Source organism: Rutidosis leptorrhynchoides, chromosome 5 (assembly GCF_046630445.1).
Source record: "Rutidosis leptorrhynchoides isolate AG116_Rl617_1_P2 chromosome 5, CSIRO_AGI_Rlap_v1, whole genome shotgun sequence".
Lineage (NCBI taxonomy): Eukaryota > Viridiplantae > Streptophyta > Magnoliopsida > Asterales > Asteraceae > Rutidosis > Rutidosis leptorrhynchoides.
In genome coordinates, this window is record NC_092337.1 from 301,335,765 (window position 1) to 301,345,715 (window position 9,951).

Here is a 9,951-nt window from a genome sequence, read left to right on the forward strand (position 1 = left end):
TCTTATTGGCAGGAAGTGTGCTGATTTGGTGAGACGATCAACTATTACCCAAATAGTATCAAAACCACTTGCAGTCTTTGGCAATTTAGTGATGAAATCCATGGTAATGTTTTCCCATTTCCACTCCGGTATTTCGGGTTATTGAAGTAGACCTGATGGTTTCTGATGCTCAGCTTTGACCTTAGAACACGTCAAACATTCTCCTACGTATTTAGCAACATCGGCTTTCATACCCGGCCACCAAAAATGTTTCTTGAGATCCTTGTACATCTTCCCCGTTCCAGGATGTATTGAGTATCTGGTTTTATGAGCTTCTCTAAGTACCATTTCTCTCATATCTCCAAATTTTGGTACCCAAATCCTTTCAGCCCTATACCGGGTACCGTCTTCCCGAATATTAAGATGCTTCTCCGATCCTTTGGGTATTTCATCCTTTAAATTTCCCTCTTTTAAAACTCCTTGTTGCACCTCCTTTATTTGAGTAGTAAGGTTATTATGAATCATTATATTCATAGATTTTACTCGAATGGGTTCTCTGTCCTTCCTGCTCAAGGCATCGGCTACCACATTTGCCTTCCCCGGGTGGTAACGAATCTCAAAGTCGTAATCATTCAATAATTCAATCCACCTACGCTGCCTCATATTCAGTTGTTTCTGATTAAATATGTGTTGAAGACTTTTGTGGTCGGTATATATAATACTTTTGACCCCATATAAGTAGTGCCTCCAAGTCTTTAATGCAAAAACAACCACGCCTAATTCCAAATCATGCGTCGTATAATTTTGTTCGTGAATCTTCAATTGTCTAGACGCATAAGCAATCACCTTCGTTCGTTGCATTAACACACAACCGAGACCTTGCTTTGATGCGTCACAAAAAATCACAAAATCATCATTCCCTTCAGGCAATGACAATATAGGTGCCGTAGTTAGCTTTTTCTTCAATAACTGAAATGCTTTCTCTTGTTCATCATTCCATTCAAATTTCTTCCCTTTATGCGTTAATGCAGTCAAGGGTTTTGCTATTCTGGAAAAGTCTTGGATGAACCTTCTGTAGTAACCAGCTAGTCCTAAAAACTGGCGCATGTGTTTCGGAGTTTTCGGGGTTTCCCACTTTTCAACAGTTTCTATCTTTGCCGGATCCTCCTTAATACCTTCTTTGTTCACTATGTGACCGAGGAATTGAACTTCTTCCAACCAAAATGCACACTTTGAAAATTTAGCGTACAATTCTTCCTTCCTCAATACTTCTAACACCTTTCTCAAATGTTCACCGTGTTCTTGGTCATTCTTTGAGTAAATAAGTATGTCATCAATGAAAACAATGACAAACTTGTCAAGGTATGGTCCACACACTCGGTTAATAAGGTCCATGAACACAGCTGGTGCATTAGTTAAACCAAATGGCATGACCATAAACTCGTAATGACCGTAACGTGTTCTGAAAGCAGCCTTTGGAATATCATCTTCTTTCACCCGCATTTGATGATACCCGGAACGTAAGTCAATCTTTGAATAAACAGTCGAGCCTTGTAGTTGATCAAATAAGTCGTCGATTCTCGGTAGTGGGTAGCGGTTCTTGATGGTAAGTTTGTTCAACTCTCGGTAGTCGATACACAACCTGAATGTACCATCTTTCTTTTTGACAAACAAAACAGGAGCTCCCCACGGTGATGTGCTTGGTCGAATGAAACCACGCTCTAAAAGTTCTTGTAATTGGCTTTGCAGTTCTTTCATCTCGCTGGGTGCGAGTCTGTAAGGAGCACGAGCTATTGGTGCAGCTCCTGGTACAAGATCTATTTGAAATTTAACGGATCGATGTGGGGGTAATCCCGGTAATTCTTTCGGAAATACATCGGGAAATTCTTTTGCAATGGGAACATCATTGATGCTCTTTTCTTCAGTTTGTACTTTCTCGACGTGTGCTAGAACAGCATAGCAACCTTTTCTTATTAGTTTTTGTGCCTTCAAATTACTAATAAGATGTAGCTTCGTGTTGCCCTTTTCTCCGTACACCATTAAGGGTTTTCCTTTTTCTCGTATAATGCGAATTGCATTTTTGTAACAAACGATCTCTGCTTTCACTTCTTTCAACCAGTCCATACCGATTATCACATCAAAACTCCCTAACTCTACTGGTATCAAATCAATCTTAAATGTTTCGCTAACCAGTTTAATTTCTCGATTCCGACATATATTATCTGCTGAAATTAATTTACCATTTGCTAATTCGAGTAAAAATTTACTATCCAAAGGCGTCAATGGACAACTTAATTTAGCACAAAAATCTCTACTCATATAGCTTCTATCCGCACCCGAATCAAATAAAACGTAAGCAGATTTATTGTCAATAAGAAACGTACCCGTAACAAGCTCCGGGTCTTCCTGTGCCTCTGCCGCATTAATATTGAAAACTCTTCCGCGGCCTTGTCTATTCGTGTTCTCCTGGTTAGGGCAATTTCTAATAATGCGGCCCGGTTTTCCACATTTATAACAAACTACATTGGCATAACTTGCTCCGACACTACTTGCTCCGCCATTACTCGTTCCGACACCATTTGTTCCTTTCGTTCTATTAACCCCTGGTCCGTAGACCTCACACTTTGCCGCGCTATGACCATTTCTTTTACACTTGTTGCAAAATTTGGTGCAGAACCCCGAGTGATACTTTTCACACCTTTGGCTTAGCTGCTTCTGATTGTTGTTGTTGTTGCGGTTATTATTGTTGTTGGGATGATTGTTGTAGTTGCTGTTGTTGTTGTTGTTGTTGTTGGGCCGTTTGTTGTAGTTGCGATTGATGTTGCGATTGTTGGGATAATTGTTGCTATTATTGTTGTAATTGCTGTTGTTGTTGTATTGGTGATTCTTATCACCGTTTCTCTCCCACTTTCTTTTGACTTGCTTCACATTGGCCTCTTCAGCAGTCTGTTCTTTAATTCTTTCTTCAATCTGGTTCACTAGTTTGTGAGCCATTCTACATGCCTGTTGTATGGAGGCGGGCTCGTGTGAACTTATATCTTCTTGGATTCTTTCCGGTAATCCTTTCACAAATGCGTCGATCTTCTCTTCCTCATCTTCGAATGCTCCCGGACACAATAGGCACAATTCTGTGAATCGTCTTTCATACGTGGTAATATCGAATCCTTGGGTTCGTAACCCTCTAAGTTCTGTCTTGAGCTTATTGACCTCGGTTCTGGGACGGTACTTCTCGTTCATCAAGTGCTTGAATGCTGACCACGGTAGTGCGTACGCATCGTCTTGTCCCACTTGCTCTAGATAGGTATTCCACCAAGTTAATGCAGAACCTGTGAAGGTATGCGTAGCGTACTTCACTTTGTCCTCTTCAGTACACTTACTTATGGAAAACACCGATTCGACCTTCTAGGTCCACCGTTTCAATCCGATCGGTCCTTCGGTTCCATCAAATTCCAAAGGTTTGCAGGCAGTGAATTCTTTGTAGGTGCATCCTACACGATTTCCTGTACTGCTAGATTCAAGGTTATTGTTGGTATGTAGCGCAGCCTGTACTGCGGCTATGTTTGAAGCTAGAAAAGTACGGAATTCCTCTTCATTCATATTCACGGTGTGTCGAGTAGTCGGTGCCATTTCCTTCAAAATTATCAAATGGAACAAGTTAATCATACAGAATATTAAGAGTAGTTAATAGTATTTCGTAGCATAATATGAACTCATTTATAAAAGATTTTTCTTCATATTAGCGTTTTATAAGTTTAAATTCGGGTAGTACCTACCCGTTAAGTTCATACTTAGTAGCTAATATACAATTCAACTACTACAATTCTATATGAAAAACTGATTATAATAATATTTCGCGTTCAAACTTTTATACAATATTTTACAAACTTACAATACCGCTTATTTTACATAAAGCATGAAATATAGCACACAATAACTTTGATACAAGATAGTTGTGAAGATAATTCTAGCTAGTACACAAGTCGTTCAGCAAAGGCAATAAAGACACATAATTCATACGTCCAGAAACAAGTCATGCATTCTGGTTTTACTAGGACTACTTCCCATCCTTGGTCTTGTGGAACATAACCGTTATGGCCGTTGATAAGACAGCGTGTTGTAATGTCGTCAAAGGGACGAGGGTTACGTAATGTCCAACAGTCCCGTAACAATCTAAAAACCTCATTTCTTACCCCAATTACTGACTCCGTCACTTGTGGGAACGTTTTGTTTAATAGTTGTAGCCCGATGTTCTTATTCTCACTTTGGTGAGAAGCGAACATTACTAATCCGTAAGCATAACATGCTTCTTTATGTTGCATGTTAGCCGCTTTTTCTAAATCACGAAGTCCAATATTCGGATATATTGAGTCAAAATAATTTCTTAACCCATTGCGTAAAATAGCATTTGGGTTCCCCGCAATATATGCGTCAAAGTAAACACATCGTAACTTATGGATTTCCCAATGTGATATCCCCCATCTTTCGAAAGAAAGCCTTTTATAAACCAAGTCATTCTTGGAACGTTCTTCGAATGTCTTACAAACTGATCTCGCCTTAAATAGTTGTGTTGAAGAATTCTGACCGACTCTAGACAAGATTTCATCAATCATGTCTCCGGGTAGGTCTCTTAAAATATTGGGTTGTCTATCCATTTTGTGTTTTTATACTGTAAAATAGACAAGAGTTAGATTCATAAAAAAAAATACTTATTAATACAAGCAATTTTTACATATATCATAAAGCATAAGCACACTATATTACATATATTACACCACACGAATACAACTATCTTATTCCGACTCGCTTGTTTCTTCTTCTTCGGTTTTGGTTCGTTTTGCCAAGTTTCTAGGGATATATGATGTTTCCCTAATACTAGCTGTTATTTTCCACAACGGTTTAGAAAAACCTGGTGGTTTAGAGGTTCCTGGGTCATTGTTACAACTTAAGGACTTCGGGGGTTGACGATACATATAAAGTTCATCGGGGTTGGAATTAGATTTCTCTATTTTTATGCCCTTTCCCTTATTATTTTCTTTTGCCTTTTTAAATTCAGTTGGGGTAATTTCTATAACATCATCGGAATTCTCGTCGGAATCCGATTCATCGGAGAATTGGTAATCCTCCCAATATTTTGCTTCCTTGGCGGAAACACCATTGACCATAATTAACCTTGGTCGGTTGGTTGAGGATTTTCTTTTACTTAACCGTTTTATTATTTCTCCCACCGGTTCTATTTCTTCATTCGGTTCCGATTCTTCTTCCGGTACCGATTCTTCTTCCGGTTCCGACTCTTCTTCCGGTTCTTCTTCGGGAACTTGTGAATCAGTCCACGAATCATTTCAATTTACATTTGACTCTTCATTATTATTAGGTGAGTCAATGGGACTTGTTCTAGAGGTAGACATCTATCACATAATATCAAACGCGTTAAGAGATTAATATATCACATAATATTCACATGTTAAAAAATATATAGTTTCCAACAAAATTTGTTAAGCAATCATTTTTCAAGTAAACACGGTCGAAGTCCAGACTCACTAATGCATCCTAACTAACTCGATAAGACACACTAATGCAAAATTCTGGTTCTCTAAGACCAACGCTCTGATACCAATTGAAATGTCCCGTTCTTATTGATTAAAAACGTTCCATATTAATTGATTTCGTTGCGAGGTTTTGACCTCTATATGAGACGTTTTTCAAAGACTGCATTCATTTTAAAACAAACCATAACCTTTATTTCATCAATAAAGGTTTAAAAAGCTTTACGTAGATTATCAAATAATGATAATCTAAAATATCCTGTTTACACACGACCATTACATAATGGTTTACAATACAAATATGTTACAACAAAATAAGTTTCTTGAATGCAGTTTTTACACAATATCATACAAGCATGGACTCCAAATCTCGTCCTTATTTAAGTATGCGACAGCGGAAGCTCTTAATAATCACCTGAGAATAAACATGCTTAAAACGTCAACAAAAATGTTGGTGAGTTATAGGTTTAACCTATATATATCAAATCATAATAATAGACCACAAGATTTCATATTTCAATACACATCCCATACATAGAGATAAAAATCATTCATATGGTGAACACCTGGTAACCGACATTAACAAGATGCATATATAAGAATATCCCCATCATTCCGGGACACCCTTCGGATATGATATAAATTTCGAAGTACTAAAGCATCCGGTACTTTGGATGGGGTTTGTTAAGCCCAATAGATCTATCTTTAGGATTCGCGTCAATTAGGGTGTCTGTTCCCTAATTCTTAGATTACCAGACTTAATAAAAAGGGGCATATTCGATTTCGATAATTCAACCATAGAATGTAGTTTCACGTACTTGTGTCTATTTTGTAAATCATTTATAAAACCTGCATGTATTCTCATCCCAAAAATATTAGATTTTAAAAGTGGGACTATAACTCACTTTCACAGATTTTACTTCGTCGGGAAGTAAGACTTGGCCACTGGTTGATTCACGAACCTATAACAATATATACATATATATCAAAGTATGTTCAAAATATATTTACAACACTTTTAATATATTTTGATGTTTTAAATTTATTAAGTCAGCTGTCCTCGTTAGTAACCTACAACTAGTTGTCCACAGTTAGATGTACAGAAATAAATCGATAAATATTATCTTGAATCAATCCACGACCCAGTGTATACGTATCTCAGTATTGATCACAACTCAAACTATATATATTTTGGAATCAACCTCAACCCTGTATAGCTAACTCCAACATTCACATATAGAGTGTCTATGGTTGTTCCGAAATATATATATAGATGTGTCAACATGATAGGTCGAAACATTGTATACGTGTCTATGGTATCTCAAGATTACATAATATACAATACAAGTTGATTAAGTTATGGTTGGAATAGATTTGTTACCAATTTTCACGTAGCTAAAATGAGAAAAATTATCCAATCTTGTTTTACCCATAACTTCTTCATTTTAAATCCGTTTTGAGTGAATCAAATTGCTATGGTTTCATATTGAACTCTATTTTATGAATCTAAACAGAAAAAGTATAGGTTTATAGTCGGAAAAATAAGTTACAAGTCGTTTTTGTAAAGGTAGTCATTTCAGTCGAAAGAACGACGTCTAGATGACCATTTTAGAAAACATACTTCCACTTTGAGTTTAACCATAATTTTTGGATATAGTTTCATGTTCATAATAAAAATCATTTTCTAAGAATAACAACTTTTAAATCAAAGTTTATCATAGTTTTTAATTAACTAACCCAAAACAGCCCTCGGTGTTACTACGACGGCGTAAATCCGGTTTTACGGTGTTTTTCGTGTTTCCAGGTTTTAAATCATTAAGTTAGCATATAATATAGATATAGAACATGTGTTTAGTTGATTTTAAAAGTCAAGTTAGAAGGATTAACTTTTGTTTGCGAACAAGTTTAGAATTAACTAAACTATGTTCTAGTGATTACAAGTTTAAACCTTCGAATAAGATAGCTTTATATGTATGAATCGAATGATATTATGAACATCATTACTACCTTAAGTTCCTTGGATAAACCTACTGGAAAAGAGAAAAATGGATCTAGCTTCAACGGATCCTTGGATGGCTCGAAGTTCTTGAAGCGGAATCATGACACGAAAACAAGTTCAAGTAAGATCATCACTTGAAATAAGATTGTTATAGTTATAGAAATTGAACCAAAGTTTGAATATGATTATTACCTTGTATTAGAATGATAACCTACTGTAAGAAACAAAGATTTCTTGAGGTTGGATGATCACCTTACAAGATTGGAAGTGAGCTAGCAAACTTGAAAGTATTCTTGATTTTATGTAACTAGAACTTGTAGAATATATGAAGAACACTTAGAACTTGAAGATAGAACTTGAGAGAGATCAATTAGATGAAGAAAATTGAAGAATGAAAGTGTTTGTAGGTGTTTTTGGTCGTTGGTGTATGGATTAGATATAAAGGATATGTAATTTTGTTTTCATGTAAATAAGTCATGAATGATTACTCATATTTTTGTAATTTTATGAGATATTTCATGCTAGTTGCCAAATGATGGTTCCCACATGTGTTAGGTGACTCACATGGGCTGCTAAGAGCTGATCATTGGAGTGTATATACTAATAGTACATACATCTAAAAGCTGTGTATTGTACGAGTACGAATACGGGTGCATACGAGTAGAATTGTTGATGAAACTGAACGAGGATATAATTGTAAGCATTTTTGTTAAGTAGAAGTATTTTGATAAGTGTATTGAAGTCTTTCAAAAGTGTATAAATACATATTAAAACACTACATGTATATACATTTTAACTGAGTCGTTAAGTCATCGTTAGTCGTTACATGTAAGTGTTGTTTTGAAACCTTTAGGTTAACGATCTTGTTAAATGTTGTTAACCCAATATTTATAATATCAAATGAGATTTTAAATTATTATATTATCATGATATTATCATGTATGTATATCTCTTAATATGATATATATACATTAAATGTCTTTACAACGATAATCGTTACATATATGTCTCGTTTAAAAATCATTAAGTTAGTAGTCTTGTTTTTACATATGTAGTTCATTGTTAATATACTTAATGATATGTTTACTTATCATAGTATCATGTTAACTATATATATATATCCATATATATGTCATCATATAGTTTTTACAAGTTTTAACGTTCGTGAATCACCGGTCAACTTGGGTGGTCAATTGTCTATATGAAACATATTTCAATTAATCAAGTCTTAACAAGTTTGATTGCTTAACATGTTGGAAACATTTAATCATGTAAATATCAATCTCAATTAATATATAAAAACATGGAAAAGTTCGGGTCACTACAGCAGGTGCGTTGGTTAAATCGAATGGCATCACCAGGAACTCATAGTGGCCATAACGAGTTCGGAATGCAGTATTCAGGACATCGCTCTCCTTCACCCTCAACTGGTGATATCCTGATCGTAAATCAATCTTGGAGTAAACGCTGGATCCTTGCAGCTGATCGAAAAGATCGTCAATCCTGGGAAGGGGATACCGATTCTTAATCGTCAACTTGTTCAGTTCCTGAAAATCGATACACATGCGGAAAGATCCATCCTTCTTCTTCACGAACAAAAGGTGCGCCCTAAGGTGATGAACTCGGTAGGATAAATCCACGGTCTAGCAGTTCCTGCAGTTGACTCTGCAACTCTTGCAGTTCGGAAGGTGCAAGTCGATAAGGTGCGCGAGCTACAGGTGCAGCTCCTGGCACTAGATCGATCTGGAACTCCACTGATCTCGGTGGTGGTAATCCCGGCAATTATTCTGGAAAGTCGTCGGGAAACTCGTTCACAATTCGCACATCATCCTCACTTTTCTCCTCAGTTTCTAACTTCTTCACGTGCGCCAAAACAGCAAAACGCCCATTTTTCATAACCTTTTGTGCCTTCAAGAAACTAATAAGGTTCAGCTTCGGGCTACATCTATCTAAGTAAAGAATTAGTGGCTCACCATCTTCGCGAGCTATACGAAGAATCTTCTCTCCACAAATAACTTCTGCTCTCACTTTGGACAACCAGTCCATACCGACTATCACATCAAAACTTCCCAACTTAATGGGTATCAAATCAATCTCAAAATCCACACCAGCTAAGTTTATAATACCTCCTCGGCTAATTTGGTCAACTCTCTCAAGCTTTCCATTGACTACCTCAACAAGTATACTCTCATCCAAAGACACTAACGACCAATCTATCTTAGAGTAAAAGTGTCTACATACATAACTCCTATCGGCACCGGTATCAAATAAGACAGGAAGCTAATAGTTTATTGATAGTGAATGTACCTGTAACCAAGTCAGGATCTTCACGGGTGTAAAGACTTGTCCTAATCAATCTGGACGAATACATTACATTTGGTTACATCGCGAGGTACTTGACTTCTATATGATACATTTTACAAACATTGC